This window comes from Capricornis sumatraensis, chromosome 20 (genome assembly GCF_032405125.1).
Source record: "Capricornis sumatraensis isolate serow.1 chromosome 20, serow.2, whole genome shotgun sequence".
Classification (NCBI taxonomy): Eukaryota; Metazoa; Chordata; class Mammalia; order Artiodactyla; family Bovidae; genus Capricornis; species Capricornis sumatraensis.
This window is the reverse complement of record NC_091088.1, coordinates 64,181,339-64,194,287: the sequence shown is the minus strand read 5'-3', so window position 1 is coordinate 64,194,287 and position 12,949 is coordinate 64,181,339.

Sequence of the window (12,949 nt, the reverse complement as noted above, 5' to 3'; positions counted from 1 at the left end):
ACCTCCCATAGCTCTTTCTCCTGCGTCTGCCCTGTATGTTCCCTTTCGTGGAACTCCCCAGGAAGCCTGGGGAAAGTGGTGGGCTCAGTGTTTGACAGAAGGAAAACAAATAAACATTGTATTAATGTGGAAAAAAAAAAAGTCCAAGGTGAACAATGTGGAATGGCATGAAAGGTCATTATAGAAGTGGATACAGAAACACAAGTGTTAGTAACTACTACTTAAAACACTAACAGGATTGCTTAGAAAATTCCAAGGCCACAGATTATACTGATAACATAATTTCAACTGAAAAAAAAAAAAGGTGATATGTAGTTTTTAAATCATGATGTCTTCTATCTAAACCACAGATTTGCACATGCATGCATGCTTATCTATAAAAAATTAACTGACATGAGAGGATTTGTCTCTTGACATATTTTTTTGGACAATTTTATGTCTTCCTTTTATTCACATGTATTTCAGCATATTTCAGATGATAAAAATATATCCTTTGTACTCAGCTGAGTTTGTCAACAGGATTCTATATTAGGCTACCAAAATAAAACTATTAAAAACATTAAAAAAAAAACAAAACACTTGAACTCAATTCATAAGAAAATTACCATATACAAAAGTACAAATACAATTTTATCAATTTAAATTTACATAGCAAGGCATTAACAGAAGCCAAAGACTTTCTTTGCTTTTTTTTCCATTAATAAAATAGCGATTTGATATTAGAAGAGTCCTAGACTATGCCAAAAAAAAAAATGTCACAATAGTAAAATAAAAAAACTTCTTGGAGAATTAAAAATCATGGCAAAAAAGAATATGGAAAAAAATAAAGTTATTAAGCAAGACTATCTCAAGAAACATCATGATGGGAAGGAAACATTCAATACATTCCTTCTGAAATTACAGTGGCATGAAAGGAGCTGTCCAGGGTGCCTGTCTTTCGCCACCATATGATGCGTATGGGCAGGGGCCACCAGAAGAAGTAAAAGGAGGAAAACTACAGGGCAAGAGACGCAGAGTTTGTCAGAGAGTTGAAACAGGTAGTACTCACAAACCTAAGGACATGGAAAGGTGAAAAGTGAAAGGATGGAAAAAGACAGTCCATCCTAAAGAGAGCAGGGGAGACTGTTATATCAGACAAAATAAACTGAAGAAAAAAAAAGTGCAATGAGATAAATATTGTGTAATGATAAAACGGTCAATTTACCAAAAAGCTGTAACAAGTAAAAATATATATACAGCTAACATTAGATATCTCATAAAAATGAAGCAAACATTAAAGGAAAGGAAGACAGAAATCGCGGCACAGGAGTAGTACAAGATTTCAACGCCCAAGTTGAACAGGCATGCACAGATCACACAGCCCAACAAAAGCATGAAACACATGCATCTCAAGGACACATAAAACATGCTCTATGAGAGACCACATGTTAGGCCCAAAGTAACCATTTTAAGAGACTGATACCATAAAAGTATGTTCCCTAACAATGTAATAAACACAAGAAAAAAAGAAAATTCCCCAAATGTGGACATTAAACAACTCACTCTTACACCGCAAAGGGGTCTAAGAAAAAAATTACATAGAAATTCATGGGAAATTTTTAAATATATGGATGAAAATGAAAAGACAACATTACAAAATTTATAACACACAGAGAAGACTGTACTAAAAGGAAACTCTGAACTGTTAAATGCTTACAGTAAAAAAGGGAAAAGATCTTAAACGGAAATCTATTTTTAGACCTCTAGGAAGCAGAAAACGGAAAACAAACTAAACTCAAGTTTAGCAGAAGGAAACAGGTAAATAAGAAAGATTAAACCAGAGATAACATAGAAAGCAGAAAAATATAAAAATCAACAAACCAAGAGTTGATGTTTTGAAAAAACTGTATAAGAAAACCCCAACCTAGACTAAGGAAAAGAGAAAAAAAGATTCAAATAACTAAAAACAGATATGAAACAGGAGTGATTACAACTGAGGTTAAAGGAAGTTTCTAAAGATAAGGAACTACTATGACCAATAAATAGATCTTCATGACCAAGATAATCACGATGGTGTGATCACTCACCTAGAGCCAGACATCCTGGAATGTGAAGTCAACTGGGCCTTAGAAAGCATCATTATGAACAAAGCTAGTGGAGGTGACGGAATACGAGTTGAGCTGTTTCAAATCCTGAAAGATGATACTGTGAATGTGCTGCACTCAATATGCCAGCAAATTTGGAAAACTCAGCAGTGGCCTCAGGACTGGAAAAGGTCAGTTTTCATTCCAATCCCAAAGAAAGGCAATGCCAAAGAATGCTCAAACCACCGCACAATTGCACTCATCTCACATGCTAGTAAAGTAATGCTCAAAATTCTCCAAGCCAGCCTTCAGCAATACATGAACCGTGAACTTCCTGATGTTCAAGCTGGTTTTAGAAAAGGCAGAGGAACCAGAGATCAAATTGCCAACATCCGCTGGATTATGGAAAAAGCAAGAGAGTTCCAGGAAAACATCTATTTCTGCTTTATTGACTATGCAAAGCCTTTGACTGTGTGGATCACAATAAACTGTGGAAAATTCTGAAAGAGATGGGAATACCAGACCACCTGACCTGCCTCTTGAGAAACCTATATACAGGTCAGGAAGCAACAGTTAGAACTGGACATGAAACAACAGACTGGTTCCAAATAGGAAAAGGAGTACGTCAAGGCTGTATATTGTCACCCTGCTTATTTAATTTATACGCACAGTATATCATGAGAAATGCTGGGCTGGAACAAGCACAAGCTGGAATCAAGACTGCCAGGAGAAATATCAAGAACCTCAGATATGCAGATGACACCACCCTTCTGGCAGAAAGTGAAGAGGAACTAAAAAGCCTCATGATAAAAGTGAAAAAGGAGAGTGAAAAAGTTGGCTTAAAGCTCAACATTCAGAAAACTAAGATCATGGCACCTGGTCCCATCACTTCATGGGAAATGGACGGGGAAACAGTGGAAACAGTGTCAGACTTTATTTTTGGGGGCTCCAAAATCACTGCAGATGGTGACAGCAACCATGAAATTAAAAGACGCTTACTGCTTGGAAGAAAGTTATGACCAACCTAGATAGCATAGTCAAAAGCAGAGACATTACTTTGCCAACAAAGGTCCGTCTAGTCAAGGCTATGGTTTTTCCAGTGGTCAGTCATGTATGGATGTGAGAGTTGGACTGTGAAGAAAGCTGAGTGCCAAGGAATTGATGCTTTTGAACTGTGGTGTTGGAGAAGACTCTTGAGAGTCCCAAGGAGATTCAACCAGTCCATCCTAAAGGAGATCAGTCCTGGGTGTTCACTGGAAGGACTGATGCTAAAGCTGAATCTCCAATACTTTGCCCACCTTGTGTGAAGAGTTGACTCATTGGAAAAGACCCTGATGCTGGGAAGGACTGAGGGCAGGAGGAGAAGGGGATGACAGAGGATGAGATGGCTGGATGGCATCACCGACTTGATGGACATGAGTTTGACTGAACTCCAGGAGTTGGTGATGGACAGGGAGGCCTGGCGTGCTGTGATTCATGGGGTCGCAAAGAGTCAGACACTACTTAGAGACTGAACTGAACTGACTGACTGATGACCAATAATGCCTATAAATGACAGAATATAGGCGATACTGTCGAATTCTCAGAAACATGCAAACTATTTTACTTATTAAGAAATAAAAAAATTGAGAAGTGTTGAAAGTGAAAGTGTTAGCCGGTTAGTTGTGTCTGAATCTTTGTGACCTCATGGACTGTAGCCCACAAGGCTCCTCTGACCATGGGATTTCTCCAGACAAAAAGACTGGACTAGACAGCCATTCCTTTCTCCAGGGAATCCTCTGACCCAGGGACAGAACCTGGGTCTCCCTCACTGCAGGCAGATTCTCTATGATTTGAGTCACTAGGGAAGCCCATTATAACTAGAGAGATTTAAAAAGTAGTCAGAAACCTCTAAGAAAAATAGAGGACCAAATTCTACCAAACATTTACAAAAGAATTACCACTAATCCTGCTAATTCTATGGAGCAAGCATGATTCTAATAGTTTGCTGATTTCTCAAAGACACAAGAAAGGAAAACTGGAAACCAATACTGCTGATGAATACTGATGCAAAATTAAAATACTTGCAAACCAACTTCAACACATAGAGAACAGATGGAGGGGGGAGGGAAGGAAGGAGAGGGCGAGATGTATGGAGAGAGTAACATGGAAACTTACATTACCATATTTAAAGTAGAGAAGAGAGCCAATGCGAATTTGCTGACTGACTCAGGGAACTCAAAGAGGGGCTCCTAACAACCTACAGGGGTGGGATAGGGAGGAAGATGGGAGGGAGGGGACATACGTATACCTATGGCTGATTCATGTTGGTATTTGGCAGAAAACAAAAACTTCTGTAAAGCAATAATCCTTCAATTAAAATAATTTAGATAAACAAAATAAAAAGATCTGACATCATGACCAAGTGGATTTTATTCACATAAGGCAAGGAGAAGTCAACATTTAAAGGGAAAAAACCCAGGATCATCTAGATGCAGAAAAAAATATTTTTCTTCCTTCCGACATGACAAAGTTTCATAGGTAAAAATCATAAAGACTACAAAAGAAACATGCTCTATCAAAAGAGATTCTTTAATAACCCCACAAAGGATCAATCACCCAATTAACTCATTATCAAAACTGCCATGGCAATCTTTGTAGAAGCAGGATAAAACATGGTGAAAGTCACATAACTATTCAAAGAGCAAATAGCAAAACTCTTGAAGAAAGAAGATGGAGGTCTTTCTATTTCAAAACTTATTACAAGGTAATCAAGGTGATGTGGTACTGGTATAAAAAGAGACAAACCAACTGAACAGAACACACTACTCAGAAATAATTCTTTATGTATATGTAAGGTATATTCACAAGGATGTCAAGATACACAAAAGAGCAAGGAGAGTCTCAATAACCATGATACTGAGAAAATAGATATCTACCAGCAAAAGAGTGAAGCTGGAATCTTGCTTGCATTAAAGGTTAAAACATCTCTGTGTCAAAGGATTCAATCCACAGAGTGAAAGGACAACCTCTGAAGAATGGAGGTGATGAAAATTTCCACCTGCCAGAGACTTAGATCCATTTCATAGTTTAAATCTGATGATCAACTTAAAAACCCTGTATCACTGATGTCTATTTCTGAACTTCCCATTCTATTAACAATAAGGATTTAAAGAGACTGACCCACATCTTTAGTTTGAACTGCCTTAAAAAAGTCAGAACAAACTGTCCCTAATTGATCTGATTCGCAGATATTACCAGCTATTGTGCATATTGATACCTGACTTCCACGTGCAGTTTCCTTACCCTGGTTGACAGAGAGCAGACAGCACATCCAGATGGGCCCTAAGCAATCCCTGCTGCCCAACAGCACTGAGACCCCGTCTTCAACCCGTGGGTGAGAAGCCCTGCCTGGGACGGTGCCCAGGGGAGCCTCCTCACAAGGGCCAGGTCACCAGGTCATGGGGAGACGGGATCTAAGTGGAGATGACAAGCCCTGAGGGAAGGCCCCAGGTGAGTGTACGTGTACAGGAGCCAGACAGGATACTCCAGAGTCAGACACGATTAGCAAGTCCAGAGAAGGGCATTTCAGGAAGGACAGACTAAATATGACCTTACCTGACAAAGAGCCATGCCTCACTCCTTTTCTTTCCTCTTCCTCAACTTCACGGCTTCCTCAGGCAATACAAGTCTTCAGAGGTCTATCATGAAAGTTGAAAACATGCTGTTTAATGCTTAGAGTCAATACATCCCTTTCCTGAGCCCCAACCACCCACATGGGAAGCCCTCACCGTGTGGAACAGACAGTCCCCTGTGGCCACTGTCTCAGGAGGGACTCAGGACAGTCAATTCCAGCACAGAGACCAACCTGGGACTTTCCCACACTTTCCCTCAGATCACACTCCCCTCCTGGTGAGGCCTCATGCACACAGCAGCAGGGGCCACCTCTGCTGACCCCACGATCCCCTTCAGGTCACACAGCAGGCCCTTGTCCAGCCCCAGTCGGAGCAGAGCACCCCCTCCTCAGCCCAGATCTCTGCCCTCAGGACTGGGAGGACTCAGAGTCCTGATGCTCAGTAAGGGATCCAGACTGGAATCAACTGGGACACCTTAAACATTCTCGTGCTGTGGACCAACAGAAACTACCTGAAGGGGAATCTCTGGTCAGAGGGTACAAAACATGGGTATGCAAAACACCTCAGCAATGAAATGTGAAGCCTGGACTGAGCACCATTCAGAGCAGCAAAGCTCCTCCCAACTCTCTTTCTTTCCCAGCCTTCCTAAGGTGTAACTAACAAAAATGGTATAAACGTACTGTGTACAAAGTGATCATGTGATAGATTCATATACTGAATAATTGTTATAGTCGAGTAAGTTACACTTCCACCTATGAGTACACTTTTTTATTTCTCTCTGGGTTAATTTAAGTATATAGAAACACTACAGGCAGCATGCAGTACCTCAGATCCCCAGAACTTACTTATTTTACAAAGGAAAATCTCTACTCTTTGATCAACAGTGCCTCATTTCCCCTCCACTCAGGTCCTGGTAACAGCCTTATTACTCGATGGCTCTATGAGTTTGACAAGTCTAGTTTCCACATAGTGTCTGTCCTCCTTTATGAGGCTTATTTAACTTGGCATAATGTTCTCTAGGTTCATTCATTTTGGCATAAATGCAGGATTCTTGATTTATGTATTTATAGATAGAGAAAAAATAGTTCATGAATATACAGAATATAATAAATATTGCATACCACACTTTTGTTACCTATTCTTTTGTCAACAGACATCTGGCCTGTGTCTATGCCTTGGCTACTCCAAATCCAGTCACACTCATGGGACTGTGGACATATCCCTGAAGAACTGATCGCTTTTTCTTTGGATATCTGTCAGAAATGAGTTTGACAGACTGTAGGCTTGTTCTATGTTCATTTGTTAAGGAACTTCCATTTTGTTTTCCAACATAGCAGCACCACTTACATTACCACCAACAGTGCACTTAAGATTCCGTGTTTTCTGTACTATGCCTATGTGTTTGCTTATTTTGGGAGGGAGAGGGGTGGATAACAGAGAACCCAGCACTGGCCAGGCAGCAAGAGAGTTGCAGCTGCACCTTCTAGCAGATCACTGTGCATTGCTGCCCTCTGATTCTCTGAGCCATCTTCCCCTACGTCACAGGACTTTATGACTCTTCTCAGGTTGGGCCCAGAGATCCCTACCAAGCAGGACCACCTTATTAACAAGCATTCTGCGATCTTAACCTTAGTACTCCTAATTTCCCAGCAGGCCTCAAACAAACTTACAAACTTTCATGGTGTCCAACAGTGTTCACAGAGCCCATAATGAGCCTTGAACCCTCTTACACAAACACAAAGCATTCCAAGCCCTGATAGCTCATGCATGAGGCAAAATACAAAAGAGGACAGACAAGGATCCACAGACACAAGACACTATATTTTCATTTACAGAGAGTGATCCAGGTCAAAGATTGAAATCTCCAAAGACTATGAAAAAGAGGGATAACTCCAATGATGCACATGGCCCAGTGAGATCTCACCATCTTCCAAGGAAACACTCTAGAGTCTCTTGGTATCTTCCGAAATGCACATGAAACTTTCTTCACTGGCAACTCCAAGTACACAATGATACCAAAGTTAATGCAAAAAATGACCTGAGATTTTCCCTGTTACTCTATGGTGTCTGCCTGCTATAAGAGCCAACAAAAGCCAGGGTGTGGAGTGGATGCTGGGGGCACCTGCTAGAACCAGCCCCTCAAGCCCAAGGCTCCCATCCTCCTGCACCCACAGGTGCCTGTGGGCTCAGCCCAGGCCACAATTCTAACAGTGGAAAAGACTTCTCTTGGCTGAATAACACGTGCTTCGTTGCTCGTCACGTGGGGTCACCAGTTGTCAAATCAAACCTGTGCAGGCAAGTGTCAGCCGCAGCACTGCTGTCCCGGGGAACACGATGAGCTAAAGCGTTGGAACCTCGAACCATTCCATGCGGGCTCTCCAACAAACCTGCTTCCAGGCTCTCCAGCCTGAACTGAGACATTCTCTTCCAACAGATCCACACATCCCTTGTCCCTGCAACTACACTTGGGATGGGCGCACACTCCATTCACTGGGCTCACCTTGATGTCCCCCAAGTACTGCCACAAGCCTCCTGCAGACCCCACCAGGCTCCCTCCGCTTTCCCAATTTGTCTACCTCTCCTCCCTGATGACTAGACTAAGCAAGACTAAAGCGCACAGGGGTTTCTTGGCAAAGGGGATCACAAGAGGAGTGCCCACGAGCTACCGCCCAAAGGACACTGCACATGCAGGATGAAAATCAAGAGACTGGCCCTCCTGCGAAAGTCTGCCACCACATGGGGACATGGAGTCCACGAACAAAGGCATTTGAGATGAGGAAGTCTCAAAGCAAGGGTCTCCAGGTCTCACTATCTCCTGTTTTCTCCACAGACACCTCCTTGGAAGATATTCCAGCTCTTGTAGGGGCACAGGGGGCAGCGTCTCCTTCCTGCCCCATTAGGTTTGGGATTTCTGCTCATCCTCAGCGCACTGAAATCACAATCACTGACACTGAGCACATGAACTCGTAGATGGCAAAGCTGCTGTCCACGATGGTGACCGGTCCGTGGATGGACAGAGCTTAGATCTAGGGGCTGCAGTGGACTAAACCCAGCAGACTAAACATGGGGACATCTCAGCCCACTGCTTGAGGACACCAGTTCTGTAGGGCTCTTCAGGACTTCCTATATTTCTTGGCTTTTCTTTTGAATAATTAAGAAGTCACATGGGGTAAAGATCAATTACAGCTGAAATGTCCAAAACATGAGAAACATCTTCATCACCTGCCCTGTTCTCTTGGTCTTCCCTGAGGATTATTTCAGCCCAACCCATAGTCCTGTCATCTAAAGACATTTCCAGTAACAGGTACTGCAGCCACGCTGGGAAGAAGAGGAACACTATGAGCCCTAAAAAAGGGAAACCAGGAAGGACTCAAAATAACCCATGAAGAAGGGCATTAATTTCTGCTGATGGCAACTGATACAGAGGCAATAAACCTGGGTAACATGAGACTGTTAGGAGGGCATAGGGAGACCTCTCTGAGCCTAGACTTGAAGGGTGACAAAGGGCCTCAGCCAGGGTGACTTGAAGGTGAGAAAAGAAACTAAGATGTCAGACAGAAATGGCTTTGGTATTTGGAAACAGAGAAAAGGTAAATGAGACCAGGACAGGCTGAACCATGAGCAAAGGGTCAACTCCCAGGATGAGGCTGGAGACACTGACAGGGCCCTGAGCTTGACAGAGGGCTGTGGAGCCACAGCGAAGAGTCAAGCTTTTGTCCCAGGAAAAATTGAAAGCCAGAGCAGGTCTAAACGTCAGGATGTAAAAGAAATCTCCCTTCAGATTTAGCCTTATTCATAGAAGTCATCTAATTCTGAGCCTGTGATCCTGCCTCCATCCTACAGTTTTCCTTTTCATTTTTCATTGAGGGAGGACTGGGATCTATTTAAAATTCTCATTACCACCAGACACTCCCTCCAAACCAGAACTGCCACACACAGACACACAGCCAATCTGGCTAATTATTTCAGGGGTCAGTGATGCTCACGCTCAGAGTTTCTGGTCTAGTCTCTCATCTCCATGTTACAAGTGGGTTCCCTCAGGCCCAGAGGGAAGCCGTTTATGAGAAGGTCTGAGCTGAGTGAAGAGAACCGGGTGTAACTGAAAAATGAAATGAGAGGCTGAAGGGCAAGGGGGCCAAGTTTGTCCTTATTGCCCATCCCATTTAAGATTAGGAACATCTGCCATGTATCTGAGCAAAAGAAACTTTTCTTTCAAGATTGGGTCAAACTGATACCAAGCAGGTAATTCTTTATTATAAGATTGCAATAAAATATTTTAAAAATACAGAATTGCAAATATATATCCACTGGTACAAAAAACATTGTAAGGGGTCAGCTTAGAAATAGGATCTGACCAATCATTTTCATCATGAACAGAGAGGCTCTGTTGGAAGGTTCCAGGTTAGTCCAGCTCATCCTTCCTCATTTGCACAGAAAAATCAAAAAGGGACCTGAGGAAAACATCTTCATATAACCTCACAGCTCACTTTTTTCACTGATCATAGCAATGGAGAAAACAGACCATTAGACTAACCAGTTAAACTAGGTGTGTTTTTTTTTCCCATTTTTTTTGAAAGGAAAGAATGAAGCATTTTATTTTGTTGCTTTTATCGTGTTAAATGTTCTTTTATTTTTCCCATTTCTCAAAGAAATGCCTTTAATTTCACAAGATCTAATGTCATACCTCTGTTATTCTCTGGTAAAGAGCTGAGACCAGAAATATCCATTTGTGTGTGCACACATAAACACATACACACAATTCCTGTCTTTGGTAAAACCACAGCTGTAAATATGTCTGTTTTATTACACGATGTCCCATACATAAAACCCTCCAAGATGTATTTCTCTTTGAATTCAGAGAAAGAGAAGTGATCTTTGCTTATTAACTTTTATTTTTTCAGTTTCCTCATTTTTAATTTTTAATTATTTTAATTGAAGGATAATACTTTATAATATTATGATGGCTTTTGCCATACTCAACATGAATTGGACATGTGTCTTCCCCATACTGAACCCCCTTCCACCTTCCTCCTCACCAGATCTCTCTGGGTTGTTCCAGAGCTCTGGCTTTGGGTACCCTGCTTCATGTATCGAACTTGCGCTGATCATTCTATTTTACATATGGTAATATGCATGTTTTAATGCTATTCTCTCAAATCATCCCACCCTCGCCTTCTCCTACTGAGTTCGAAAGTCTGTTCTTTACATCTGTGTCTCCCTTTGTTGCCCTGCATGTAGGATCACTGGTACCATCTTTGTAAATTCCATATATACGCATTAATATACAGTATTTGTCTTTCTCTTTCTGACTTATTTCACTCTGTATAATAGGCTCTAGGTTCATCTACTTCATTAGAACTGATCAACGAGGTGACACAAAAGTGCTAAGTATGGCACAAAATAGTCTAAGATGATTTACTACTTACCAAAGAAAATTTCAAATATACGAGATGAAGAGAAGAAAGCACTCAGGCAAGGAATGAATCTGAATAAAATTTGAAAACAAAATTGTGAATTATTTTTAATCTAAAAATCTGGTGTCAAAGTTTAAAAAAACAATGAGAATAATCATATTTAGAAAAGGATGATAAGAGTAGAATACTGTAAACTAAAAATGCTTATTTCTGAAGTTAAAAATTACAGAAACGGAATGAATTAAGACCTATTCCAAGCCACAAAAAGCACCATACATAAAGAAAGGAGAAAGTGTGAATCCATTATATTAAAAAAAGTGTTCCTTTAAAAATGCTACCCAACAGTGATACAGTGCATGAGAATCTGCCTGAAAACACAGGGGACATGGGTTCTATCCCTGGTTCAGGAAGATCCCACAAGTACAAGCAACTAAGCCTGTGCACAACTACTGAGTCTGTGCTTTAGAACCTGGGAGCCACAACTCCTGAGCCGACGGCACAGAACCAAAGACAGCCCAGCCAAAAAAAGTCATTACAAAAAAAAAAAAAAAAGCTACCACAGAGTGACAGAGTCAGTCATTTCTTGCCCCAGGTCTCTTCTTCCCTTACCTCTGTCTCATGATAAGACAAGGGAAGGGGGTCACTCACAACTCAGTGCCACTGCCACTGAGTTGCCACTGCCCCAGGCTCAACAGGGTTTGCAAATAAAAGTCATCTTCTGCCACAAGTAATAAAAAAAGACACAAGGCTTATAGACAGGAGTTTGAAATTCTCATCCTCCTCTGTATAACGAAAAAAATCATCTGTAACCAAACAACTGGCCACACCTGGATCGAGCTTACCCCTCTGTTCACCTAGCTCCCTATTTCATCTGGGTCTCCGTGTCTCTTTTTCTCCCCCTCTGCTCTCCTGCTGCTCCTGTCCTATTTCCTCCCTCACACGTGTCCTGTCCCAGGCTGCTGCAGTTCGTTCCCCCTCGAAATGCTCTCTCCAGCCTTCCTGAGTCTTTCAAAAATTCATACCTAAGTCTGCCTCTTTCCTCCCCCATTTACGCTCCCTCTCTGCGCTCCAGATTACTCCCCTTCTCTCGCTGTAACTCTCCCTTCCTCCCCACTCTCTGGCAGACCATGTGGCTATGCTTCCTTCCAGCCTTTTCTTCCTCTGCTCCTGACCTCTTTCTCTGCCAGCACCATGATAAAACCGGCCACCTCAAATTGAGACTTGAACCCATGTGGCGGGACTCGAACCGGGTGAAAACACAACTCGGCACTCTAACCCAAGAGATCTGGACTCAAACCCGGCCAAAACCCAGTTAGGTTTTCCACCTCTGACGTCCCTCATTGCCCTTCGCCTCCCCGCTCCCATCACTCAGACACGGCAGTTCTCCCTATGCTGTCCAATCCCTGGAGATCTGACTTTCTAATTTATTTTACTCACTTGGCTATTTTCAAGGCTTAACCTCTTTGACTTGACTATCCCTTTGCAAATCCCTCAGCCATTCTGTGTTCCCATTGGTTCTCCCTGATGCTTTTCTCCTCAGTTTCAGTTATTTCTCTCCGTCCTTCTGACTCTGCTTCTCCTGATCCTCCTGCCTCCTGAATTTACTGAGTGGGCGACAGAACGAGACGCCCCCGGACCGGAAGAGCACCTTTTCCGACCGAGTTGAATTGGGCATGCAACAGCACTGGCTGTCACATGGCTGGCCCAGGTCACCTACCCTATGGGTGGTGAGGGGACCGGCTGACAGGAAAGAGGGCTGCTGCGGGGCAGAAGGAGCGGCCTCAGGAGACGCGAGGACAGAGGGGCTGGGAGGGAGGGGGCTCAGGAGCGGGGACGACCGGCTCTGCCTCCGGCGGTC